The sequence below is a fragment of the Octopus sinensis genome, linkage group LG5, assembly GCF_006345805.1.
Source record: "Octopus sinensis linkage group LG5, ASM634580v1, whole genome shotgun sequence".
In the NCBI taxonomy this organism is placed as follows: domain Eukaryota; kingdom Metazoa; phylum Mollusca; class Cephalopoda; order Octopoda; family Octopodidae; genus Octopus; species Octopus sinensis.
In genome coordinates, this window is record NC_043001.1 from 25160764 (window position 1) to 25173402 (window position 12639).

Below are 12639 nucleotides of genomic sequence, written 5' to 3' on the forward strand. Positions count from 1 at the left end.
GACATTTCGAGCCAAGAATGGTACTTGAGTTGTGTCATCTAAATTCAAGAGGTTTTGCAAAATAAGTGGGCATTAAACATTTGAAGTCACTTGTTTCCCATTGTGTTTTCAAATGGTGAAGCAAAGTGCATTGTTCAAACAGAAAATCCCAAACAGCTTGCCATAAAATTCATTTGTTGGTTGGAGTACAATCAAAATATTTTGTTCTTATTGTCTGCAACACATCGGGCATTGGATAGGAAAATCATTCAGTGAAGTGCGACAAACTATTGTGTCTTTATTGCTGTGAAGGTCATGAGCAGTCAGAATCATTAGCACATTGGCTTGCAGATACATTAGCACGCCGGGCAAAATGCGTAGCCGTATTTTCATCTGCCGCTACATTCTGAGTTCGAATTCTGCCATGGTCAACTTTGCCTTTCATCCTTTCGGAGTCAATAAATTAAGTACCAGTAACGCACTGGGGTCAATGTAATCGACTTAATCTGTTTGTCTGTCCTTGTTTGTCCCCTGTGTTTAGCCCCTTGTGGGTAATAAAGAAATAAGAATCATTAGCACATTGCACAAAATGCTTAGCAGCATTTCATCCATCTTTATGCTTTGAGTTCAAATTCTGCCAAAGTTCATCTTTGCCTTTCATCCTTACAGGGTCAATAAAATAAGTATCATATAGGCAACCTTAGTTGAATCCATGTCTTAATGTGGGTCATCCAGAGTTATCTCCCCTGGTCACATCGTTAACAAGGTGGCGCTCGTGAGATAGGGATAAAAAGACGCACACAGCCAAAACGGCCTCTTTTGCTGTCCAAAGAGAGACATGCTGCTAACTGCATCATCTCCCTCTTTGTTCCTGCTACTGGACTACCCCGCATTGATTTGAATTGAGTTGAATCCACTATACCAGTCATGGAAGGCGGCAAGATGAAAACCTTTTCTTATTCAACTTCCATTCTGTTCTATTAAATGTTAATATACAAGCTGTGTATGAATGCTCTCCTCCCGGACTTGAATAAATATACCATGTACATGAAGGCTTTGAAAACTCATACGAATTGTTGTTGTTTCTCACTGGATTAATTCCTGCAGCTATCAAAGGATGACCGGACATTATATTAAATTAGTGGGCTAAAAGCTCATTAAAACCAGTTGCGCACTGGAGTCAATGGGATCGACTTACCCTCTCCCCATAAATTTCTGATCTTGTGTCAAAACTTGAAATAATTATTATTGCTGTTAAACCACGATCAAATGGAAAACAAATAAACAGTTCAAATAAATTATATGGTTAAATCAATAAAATAAAAAAGTACAATGAACTTGTAATGAGGAGAGGAAAATCCAACATTTCAAACAGTATGCCTTCAGGGAAACGGAGAGAATTTAATGAGACAGAATAAAGTTTTATAGCCCCTAAGTTAAAACAACTAGCCGCAGTTTTTTTTTTATTTTAACTCAGAGGATGTAAAAATTTGCTGTCTTCAATAATTTCATTAATTTTTTTCCTGTCAACTTTTCTCTGAAGAAGGCCTCTGTCCAAAACATTGGCTTTCCCATTCTCCATGGCAAGTTCACTGCGTTTGTTTTATTGATTTTACTAAATAATACGTGTCTTTCCAATGCAGATGAACACCAATCTCTTTGGAGTCTGTTTGATCCAATAAATTATGTATTGGACAATTGGTGTTTATCAGGGATTATCAAAAGCAAAATAGATCTCTGGTGCAATTACAAAGAAACTCAGTTCAATAGTGTATTTGATTCAGACAAGGATTAGATCCAATTAAAAGATTATCCGGCACAATTGCTGACCAGTTACACACACATTGAATATGTCTGATGACTTCTTCTTCTTCTTCGTCGTTGTCGTCGTCGTCATCATTGTCGTCGTCATCATAGTCATCACAATTATCATCATCTTCACCATCATCATTATCATTTAACATCTATTTTCCATGCTGGTATAGGTTGGATGGTTTGACAGGAGCTGGCAAGGCCAGGAGCCACACCAGGTTCCATTGTCCATTTAGGCATGGTTTTTATAACTGGATACCTTTCCTAATGCCAACCACTTTATAGAGTGTACTGGGTGCTTTTTATGTATCACCAGCACCTGTGCTTTTCATGCAGAACCATCCACAATGCTTTTTATGTGGCACCATTACTACATTACTAGTGCTTTTAATGTGGCACCAGCACCAATAGGGTCACCAAGTACCTTGCAAGACAAAAACTCCTCAACTAGGAGTGGAGATCAGAGTAGTATTGAGGGTGTGTGACTTTATGCCTATTGAGAGATTTAACCCTTTTGTTACCATATTTCTGTTGGGATGCTTTGTGTTTCTTTCAATCAATTTTAAATATAACAAAGAATTTAGTAAAATAACTTAGTTATCATTAAGCTAGTGTTAGGAACATAAATTGTGACTAAGGTTTGTTGAAAGATTTTAATTCAGAACTTTTAAAAACAAGGCATTTGTACTACAGAGCCAGAGGTGGTTTCAGCCGGGTGGGTATCGAAAGGGTTAAGGCATAGAAAGGACAGATTCAGGCATGTTGTTGTAGCATAGATGCATGGATACTCCAGCTGGAAAACAAAGAGTGGGTTAGAGAGTAAGATAAAGAGACGGATAGTGAGAGAGATGATGGCAAAGATGTGTCAGGACATGCCCTGGAAGGACATTGGGGGTGGTAAGAAAAGGTGTGGCTTGGGCTGAGTGAGTGGACAGGATGAGGTAACTGCAGCAATTGATGGAGGGAAATATAGGAGAGGCTCAGCGGCAGGGGTTGCAGTAGATATGTGAGGACATTTCGGGTGATAGCAGGAAGCGAGGTGTTGATGATGGAGAGCAGCACAGGGAGGAGAGGAAAGAAGCAGATTGGTGGAGACAGAAGGCAGGGGAAAATGGTAACTGTGATGGGTGGGGGAAGTAACTGAGAAAGTCAGGGGATGTTGTAAGTGCCTATACTGCTCTCAGATGATAGAGGAAGTGATGGGTGGTAGATCAAATATGGGGGAGGAAGAAGATTGATGGGGTAAATAGGCTGGAGGTAAGCATTGCCACCATCATCAGTCACTCTTTACCAATCATGATCAAGTCATTGCTATAATCACACAGAGCCACTTGGTAGCAACAAACACTGGGATGATAACTTACTATCATCAATGAAAAATCTACATCATCATCATCATCATCATCATTGTTTAACGTCCGCTTTCCATGCTAGCATGGGTTGGACGATTTGACTGTGGACTGGTGAACCAGATGGCTGCACCAGGCTCCAATCTGATCTGGCAGAGTTTCTACAACTGGATGCCCTTCCTAATGCCAACCACTCTGAGAGGGTAGTGGGGGCTTTTACATGCCACCGGCACAAAGGCGAGTCAGGCAGTACTGGAAACGGCCATGCTCAAATGGTGTTTTTTACATGCCACCTGTACAGGAGCCAGTCCAGCAGTACTGGCAATAACCTCACTCATTTTGGATTATGCTTTAAAATCTTGTGCTATTTACCAATTTAATGCATACCTTATTGTTGAAAAATATTTACCATATACTATTATCTTTGCAATGCATGTCAATCATTATAATTTATGATTTGATTAAATTTAGAAACAACCATTAATGTATTTGAAATTCAATTATTATGTCTTATCTTCATTCTCATTTATTCAATAAAATCTGTGCAAATTGTTGAAGTGAGTAGTTATATTTCTTATGATACATTGTATTTTGGTTACAGCCTTCTATCTATCCATCCATTTATCTATTTATCTATCTATCTATCTATCTATCTATCTATCTATCTATCTCTTTATCTCTCTCTCTATATATATATATATCTGTGTGTGTGTGTGTTTATGTATATATGTATGTATGTATATATATATGTATATACAAGGTGTGATGGGTAAATTGTTGCCATTTTATATTCTTAATTTTGCACATGCACATTGTTTTTGATTTTGTTGACTACACAGCATGGTAATGTCAGTTCAGCACCATCTGTGAGAAAAACAGCACCATGATGCAATTCACTCTGCCAGAATTTTGGCAATGACATGCTGTATTGCTTGGCATTCAGGCCAGAAGCTCCAAAATGAATATTTCAGAGTGTTTGGGTGTCACTCTAAGGACTTGCACCTAGAGTGACAAAACTCAAACATCCAGTCAACATCATGGTGTTTGAAGTGATCTTCCCACATGGCCTTACACTCAACACAGAGGCCTACATCAAGTGTCTGGAGGAGGTAGTGCTGCCCTGGGTCAACAGAGTGGCTGCTGGAAGACCCTGTGTCTGGCAACAGGACTCTGCACCATGCCACACAAGCAGGAGAACCTAGTCATGGCTGCCAGATAATTTCTGCGACCACATCACCCCTAACATCTGGCCACTTAACTCCCCAGACTGCAACCCCCTTGATTATTATGTGTGGAGTACAGTTGAATGAGAGACCAACAAAACTCCTTGTAACACCAAAGATGAACTGAAGGCAAGGATTATGGCAGCATTCACTGTCTTTAACAAGACCATCCAGAAGATTTGCAGGAGATTCCAAAGTCATCTGGAGGCTGTGGTTGAAGCCAATGGTGATTTTATGAAATAAATTTACCCTTTAGCATTTCAAAATATTTTAACGTAATTCTGGTAAATATATCTGTTAAAATAAGATGTCAGTATTATTTTCATTTTTGCGTAATTTAGACAACAGTTTTTTCACAGCACCCGGTATATATATGCGTGTGTGTGTATGTAAGTATGTATGTATACACACACACATACACATACATATATACACTCACTCATGCATGCACACACACATATCTACATTGGTTTGTCATATTTCATCTGCACCTTTAGCATGCATGTGTCACATACATCTATGTATATATGAGCTGCTCTGATAGATAAACCCCACATTGGATAACATTGAAGAAAACCCTTGAATACACAGCAGTACCATTTTCTTTGCTGACTACAATATTCCAGGTTTGAAAACTCACATCTTATTTCTTTATTGCCCACAAGGAGCTACACACAGAGGGGACAAACAAGGACAGACAAATGGATTAAGTCGACTATATCGACCCCAGTGCATAACTGGTACTTATTTAATCGACCCTGAAAGGATGAAAGGCAAAGTCGACCTCGGCGGAATTTGAACTCAGAATGTAAGTGGCAGCCGAAATACCACTAAGCATTTCGCCCAGTATGTTAACGTTTCTGCCAGTTCACCGCTTTCAATGAATACTCACATCTGGTAGAATTGAGTTGATTCAAAACATCAGCAGATTGGCTATGTCATGAAAAAAAAATGGAGATGTTACAGTCACAATTTTTAATGACAATAATCAGTTGATTACATTGTGTAAATAAAGAGTTCGGGGCCCGCTAATATTGATAGCAATAATTGAATGATAACATTATCTATGATTATAATAAATTTCATCTCATCATTATTATTTAATGTCCACTTTCCATGTTGATATGAGCAGGATGGTTTGATAGGGAACCAATGAGCTGCCAGGCTGCATCAGTCTTCAACGTCATATCTGGCATGGTTCCTACAGCTGGATGTCCTTCCAAATGCCAGCTGCTTTACAGAGTGCTTTTTTTGATTCACCACCACTAGTAAGGTTCTTGTGTAATTTGTAAGACAGAAATGAACAGAGAAAAAGAAGAAAGAAAGGGAAGAAAAAGCTTCCTCTACTAAGAAGTTTTGGGGAGCAGAAGATGGAGGTGAGTGGCTGTATACCAGGTGTTGAAAGACTAAAATATGATAGAGGATAAGCACAGGCATCTTGCTGGACAGGAGACATATGGCTGAAGGAGATCAAGAGAAAGGTGCTGATGGGATGCTAGAGCAAACTCTAGTGGCACAGGAACAAGAATGTGAGCATCAGAGAGAACAAGGGTTGTGGATTATAGGAAGAGATGAGAGAGCGAATGTTTTCATAAGAGTGTGAGGAGGAAATAAACAGATGTCTGGAGAGGTTAGTGTAGCAAATGATTAAAAAGGGTGGGGATGCAAATGATGGGAAATGCCAGTATGCAGAAGGGTAAGGTAGAAGACACAGGAGTAGCTCAGGAAGGCGGATAGAACAGATTGGGCTTTGTAGTGGGTTCCACACTCCATTTCAGTATCCAATGTATACATAGCAAAAACTGATAATCCTACAGACCATTGGTATAATCAAATAAAGACAAAAAAAATGGAAATGAATCATATATCATTATCCTAATATTTTTTTCTATTCTAGGCAGAAGGCCTGAAATTTTGGGGGAGGGGTCCAGCCAATTAAATCAACCTCAGTACACAACTGGTACTAATTTATCGACCTGAAAGGATGAAAGGCAAATTCAACCTTAGCGGAATTTGAACTCAGAACATAAAGACAGACAAAATACTGCTAAGCATTTTACTTGGCATGCTAATATTTCTGATTTCTTTATTGCCCACAAGGGGCTAAACATGGAGGGGACAAACAAGGACAGACAAAGGGATTAAGTCAATTACATCAACCCAGTGTGTAACTGGTACTTAATTTATCGACCCCAAAAGGCAAAATTGACCTTGGCAGAATTTGAACTCAGAACGTAAAGACAGACAAAGTACCGCTAAGCATTTCACCCGGCGCGCTAACGTTTCTGCCAGTTCGCCGCCTTTCACTGGCCTAATATTGTTACCTAGGTCTACAAGATATGTACATGTTCTGGCATAGAAGTCATCTGCCTTCAATGTTGTTAGAAAATAGAAGAGGAAGAAAACATCTATGAGTCACTGATGAGTAGTTTGTTACTGCAGTATTCAAAGCACCAACATAATTTTATTTCGATTATTGGATCAAAAGTCTGCTATCCTTATTAAACATTCCAGTATCTCACAGGATATCAATTACAACAAGCAGAACCTTGTGACAGTGTATGCTATCTTCAAAAAAAGCAACCACTCTGACCTTACCAACTACAAACACATCTCCCCTACTACTACCACTACTCCCAACATCTACAGGGGATGTCATAAATAATCAATGTTCATTATTATTTTGAATCTCTTTTTCTCTTCAGTTACCACCAGTTGTTTCTTTACAGCCAGGGCAACCAGAGATTTGCTATTTCATGTCACACTAATTTTTTCTTGCCTGGAGAATTTTGAACATTGTTGCTTTTGGTATTGGCAAAGACTTTAACTATATATATATATATAATATATATATATATATGTAATACTTTTATATATATATATATATATATGTATGTATGTAATACTTTTATATATATATATATATATATATATATGTAATAGTTTTATATATATATAATAATACTTTTAGGACCTCACTTTCCCTGTGATGGATAGGTCTTCTTGTGAACAGCAAATTGCTACCTCATCTCAGTCCCTTATTTCCTTCATGAGGCTCAACATCTTGAGATTAGCCCTCACCACTTTGTCTCACATCTTCCTGGGTCTCTCTTTTCCACAAGTTCCATCCACTTTAAGCAATTAGAATTTTGTACAGCTGTCCTCATATATATACATACATACCCATGCCAGCATGGAAGGCAGACATAAAGCGATGATGATATATATATATATCACCATGATTGGCCAGGCTATCAGATGTTGCTACAACATCGCTGGTCACAATGCACTTTGCATTGTTTTAGCCTTCAAATGACGCCACCCCGGTCTGGGAATCAAAACCACAATCCTACAACCACGAGTCCGTTGCCCTAATCACTGGGCTATTGCGCCTCCACATATATATATATATATATGGCCCAGAGGTTAGGGCAGCAGACTCGCAGTTTCGATTCCCAGGCCAGGCGTTGTGAAAGTTTATTGAGCAAAAACACCTAAAGCTCCACGAGGTTCTGGCAGTGATCCCTGCTGTACTCTTTTGCCACAACTATCTATTACTCTTTCTTCTGTAGGCCTGCTCACTTAGCCAGTGGAGTGGCATCGTTTGAAGGCTAAAACAATGCAAAGCGCATTGTGACCAGCGATGTGTAGCAACATCTGATAGCCTGGTCAGTCTTGGTGATATATATATATATCATCATCATCATTGCTTAATGTCTGCCTTCCATGCTGGTATGGGTATGTATGTATATATGAAGACAGCTGTACAAAATACTGCTAAGCATTTTGCCCAGCATGCTAACGTTTCTTCCCTCTTGATCCACAGATTATATTCTCCCTTATACTTACTTTCTTGTACCTTGAGAGTACACTCTGGCACTCCATCACAACCATCTTTATCTTCCTTCCAGCTATCAACCTTCACACGATGTAGCGTAGTCATGTAATCACCTCTATAGCAAGACACATGTACTTGTCCCTCTATCATACTTTAGCCTTGAACACTTGGCATAAAGCCTACCCACCTCTCTTGAATACACTTCCACTCAGTCAATGGGGCCTTTTCTTTTACCTTTGTCTTGCAAGTTACAGGGCAACTTATATAGCAGCATGAAAAAAAGCACAAATTAGGGTTGGTAATAAGAACATTGGACTATAATCTGCTTCAATAAATTCCATCCAACTCACACAAGCAAAGAAAAGTGGACGTTAAAACGATGATGTATCTTATCACCTATTGAAGCAACACAGAGATTTGTATGTTCCAGTATATTAGTTTGTATGCCTTCAAGATATAACTGGTTTCAATTACAGGGTTATATAAGCACTAATACTTTCAATATCATCATCATCATCGTTTAACGTCTGTTTTCCATGCTAGCATGGGTTGGACGGTTTGACTGGGATCTGGGAAGCCAGAAGGCTGTACCAGGCCCCAGTTTGATCTGGCAGTGTTTCTACAGCTGGATGCCCTTCCTAATGCCAACCACTCCGTGAGTGTAGTGGGTGCTTTGTACGTGCCACTGGCACAGGTGCCAGGCGAGGCTGGCAACGACCATGATCGGATTGGTGCTTTTTATGTGCCACTGACACGGAAGCCAGTCAAGGTGGCGCTGGCATCGGTCACGTTCAGATGGTGCTTTTTATGTGCCACCGGCACAGTAGCCAGTCAAGGCGGCGCTGGCATCGGCCACGTTCGGATGGTGCTTTTTACGTGCCACTGGCACAGGGATCACAACTACAATTTCCATTGATTTTTGATGTCAATGGAAATATCGTTTATTTAATTTCTTGTAGACTCTACCACCTGTTATATACAACGACCAGAATATTTCAAAAATATATTTTGTCAGCTGACTTCACTAATCACATGATCTTTTGTTTATTGATCAACTCTCTAAACTCATGTGACTTGATTAGACAAAAGCAATAAGTTCATGTATTCAACCTGGAAACCTTAACACTAGAAATAAATATGCATCTTTCTTTACCCCCGACATATAAGCAAAGTTCTGAGTCATAAATTCCCTCTTCAGTCTTACATATTTCTGCCTTAATGGTCAATTTTATATTCTTGTTATAAATTAAGTTCTCATTTTTTTTTTATGTAATGGAAAGGAAATAGCAGAATCCATAGACTTTCTCATGCAGGGCCAGCCTTAGGAGGTGCAAGGCCCAGTTGGGAACAATTTTGGCGGGCTCCAGGTTCCCAATCAACTTGCACCAAGGTCTATAGAATCATAAAAATACAAAAATCCAATTGGCTTAAGGTGAGCCCTGTTCTCAGGGGTTCCATTGTTCAAAACCCACACTCAACTTTTCAATCTCATTACCTGTTCCTCTCATCTTCCAGTTACCTATTCTTGTCAGGTCTTAGCCCAGGTGTAGTTTCAGACTTTTGTGTATGTTTCAGTGTATAGCTAGTATCCATACACAAACCTTTCAATCACACAGATTGGCATGGATATGGCTGTGTGGTCGAAAAGCTTACCAACTACTTCATTCTGGGTTCAGACCCACTGTGTGGTATCGTGAGCTGGGGCCTTCGACTATAGCCCTGACATACTAAAACCTTGTGAGTGGATTTGGCAGACAGAAATTGAAAGAAGCTCATGGCATACAAGGGGGTGCTGAAAAGTTCCTGGTGTTAAGGGTATTGCAAAAAGCTTGGTTGGGGGCCCAACCTTCCAAGTTCTTTTACAGGGTTTAGAAAAACTAAAGCATCACAGCAATATGTGTGAATCTGTGACAGGAATATGTTGAATAAAATCATAATCAACCGATCCTTCTGTATTTTTTTTTACCCAAAGCCAGGAACTTTTCAGCACCATCACGTATGTGTGTGTATGTAAGTGTACCCTTGCCATAACATCAGATGATGGTTGTAAAAAAGCATCGTCATCATACAAGTGATGTCTATTTCCAGTCTTCCATGAAAACAAGCTTAGTCATGGGGAAATATAACCTTGCTTAAAAACAGGTGAGAGTTGCTAACAGGAAGGGCATCTGTCTCAAGAAATTTCATCTGACCCATGCAACCATAGAAAGTACACATTAAATGATGATGCATTTTTCAGCAGTTGACCACTATTAACTCTTCTTTCTGCTAACACCACCATTCCAATTATTTGTGTATGCATGCATATATATGTCAATAGAGAATATCTATATATATTCCCTTTTTATTTTTATTCTATTTTATCTAGTTTCAGCTCACGAGCTGTGGCCATGCTGGGGTACCGCCATTCGGTGTTGCTGCATGATTTTACATCATGAATGCTTTTTAGCAATTGACATTTGGTGCATGAGAGAGTTTGATGCAGCAGCCCTCATCTGCTCCTCCTGCCATGAAGTTGGTTCATCTGGGACACCTGACAGGAAGAGATCCAGTTTTATTTTAAAGACATCTGCATCCACCCCATGCAGGTCTCTCAGGTCCTTCGGGAGGATATTGAAGAGCTGTGGACCTCTGAAGCCCAGGCTATCACAGTATCTTGTCCTACATCTTGATGGCAAATTTGGAGTCCTTGGCACTCTGCAGTGGCACCCAGTTCTAGTATTTGTGTAACTCTCAATGCCAAAGCTTGTATACAATGCCAGATTTCTTCTTGTTTTCTTGAGTCATCGGAGATGATACACAGTCAAAAGTAAATATGTGATAATGTAAACCAATACATGCAGACAGTTGCAAGAGTAGATGCAGCTCTGGTGTAAACTATAAGCAGCAGTAAAGTGATCAATTTCATAGCTTACCATTCCTTCCTGATCAAGTCTGCTATACTTATGAAAGCAGGATGTCTTCAGATCTATCTTTTATGCTTTTCTTTAGATTATTCCAACTGTCATTTCACAGCTATTGGAAGATTCTGGTTTAGTCTACACAAATGAAATGGCCAGACAATTGAAACTATACTGGAACAATTTTCATTTTGATGCCAGTATAGCCAGTTCTAATCCAGCACATTTACATAATTGACTAAGTATTTAAATGCAGAGATGTTCCAACAGCTAGCTGAGCAAACAGTACATGAATGAAGTGACAACTACAATACTGAATGCCTAGAATTTTATGGAAAGACAGTGCCCTCAAGGTTCATTTTCTAAGTACTTCTAGTATTCTCATGGGTATAATGAACTTCCACACAAAATCCAACTTACTAAGAATTTACAGTATGCTTCTATTGATGTCATATCACTTCATCAGATAAATGAATACATATCCCACTGCAGAAACTATGTTTAACAAAACATTTTTTTCTAATCAATCTTTGGTTGGAAAAAGTTTGCAGCTTCTTATAAGAAAGCATTCATTCCATCAAATGTGATGAAGAATTACTAAGGGGACAAAGTGGCTATTTTGTAATCACTGGAAATAATAAGTTTTGATGTAACATTTTTCTTTCTCTTTTACATTGTATATATATTTCAGCAAAGTTGACACCAACTTTATGCAAGCATGAAGACACGCGGGCAAAATACTGTTGCTCTAAATGAAAACCTTACCTGTCATTGTGGTTTTGTGGCATGAAGCAAAGCAGACCTTGTCCACTCAAGAAAACACATAGTAAATGATCCACAAGCACTTGAGCAAACTGAGCCCTCAACTTGTTCCATTTACTAAAAGGTTTGCAAGACACAAGCAGGCCTCAAGAGGCACATGTGTGTCCATAGAACATGATTACTGCTTTATTTTACTATTTACATTTGTTGTTCACAACAAGAGAATCAATCATCATATTTATATATATATATGATGTAGACATAGGAGTGACTGTGTGGTAAGTAGCTTGCTTACCAACCACATGGTTCCAAGTTCGGTCCCACTGTGTGACACCTTGGGCAAGTGTCTTCTACTATAGCCTCGGGCCGACCAAAGCCTTGTGAGTGGATTTGGTAGACGGAAACTGAAAGAAGCCCGTCATATATATATATGTGTGTGTGTGTATGTTTGTCCCCCCAACATCGCTTGACAACCAACGTGGGTGTGTTTACGTCCCCGTAACTTAGCGGTTCAGCAAAAGAGACCGATAGAATAAGTACTAGGCTTACAAAGAATAAGTATTCCAGAATTTTTCAGGAGACATTTATTGAAGTACAAACAATTTCCTTCAAAGTAAAATCTTCTAACTTCAATGCACATGTAGCACTCCAGCCACTACATGAAGGCCTCATGGATGTCATCAAGTGAAGGTGTCCAGGACTTTTTGTCACAACCTCCTTCATCTTCCTATACCTTCAAAACAATTGCCCCTTAGGTTCTCCTTCAGCTTGGGAAA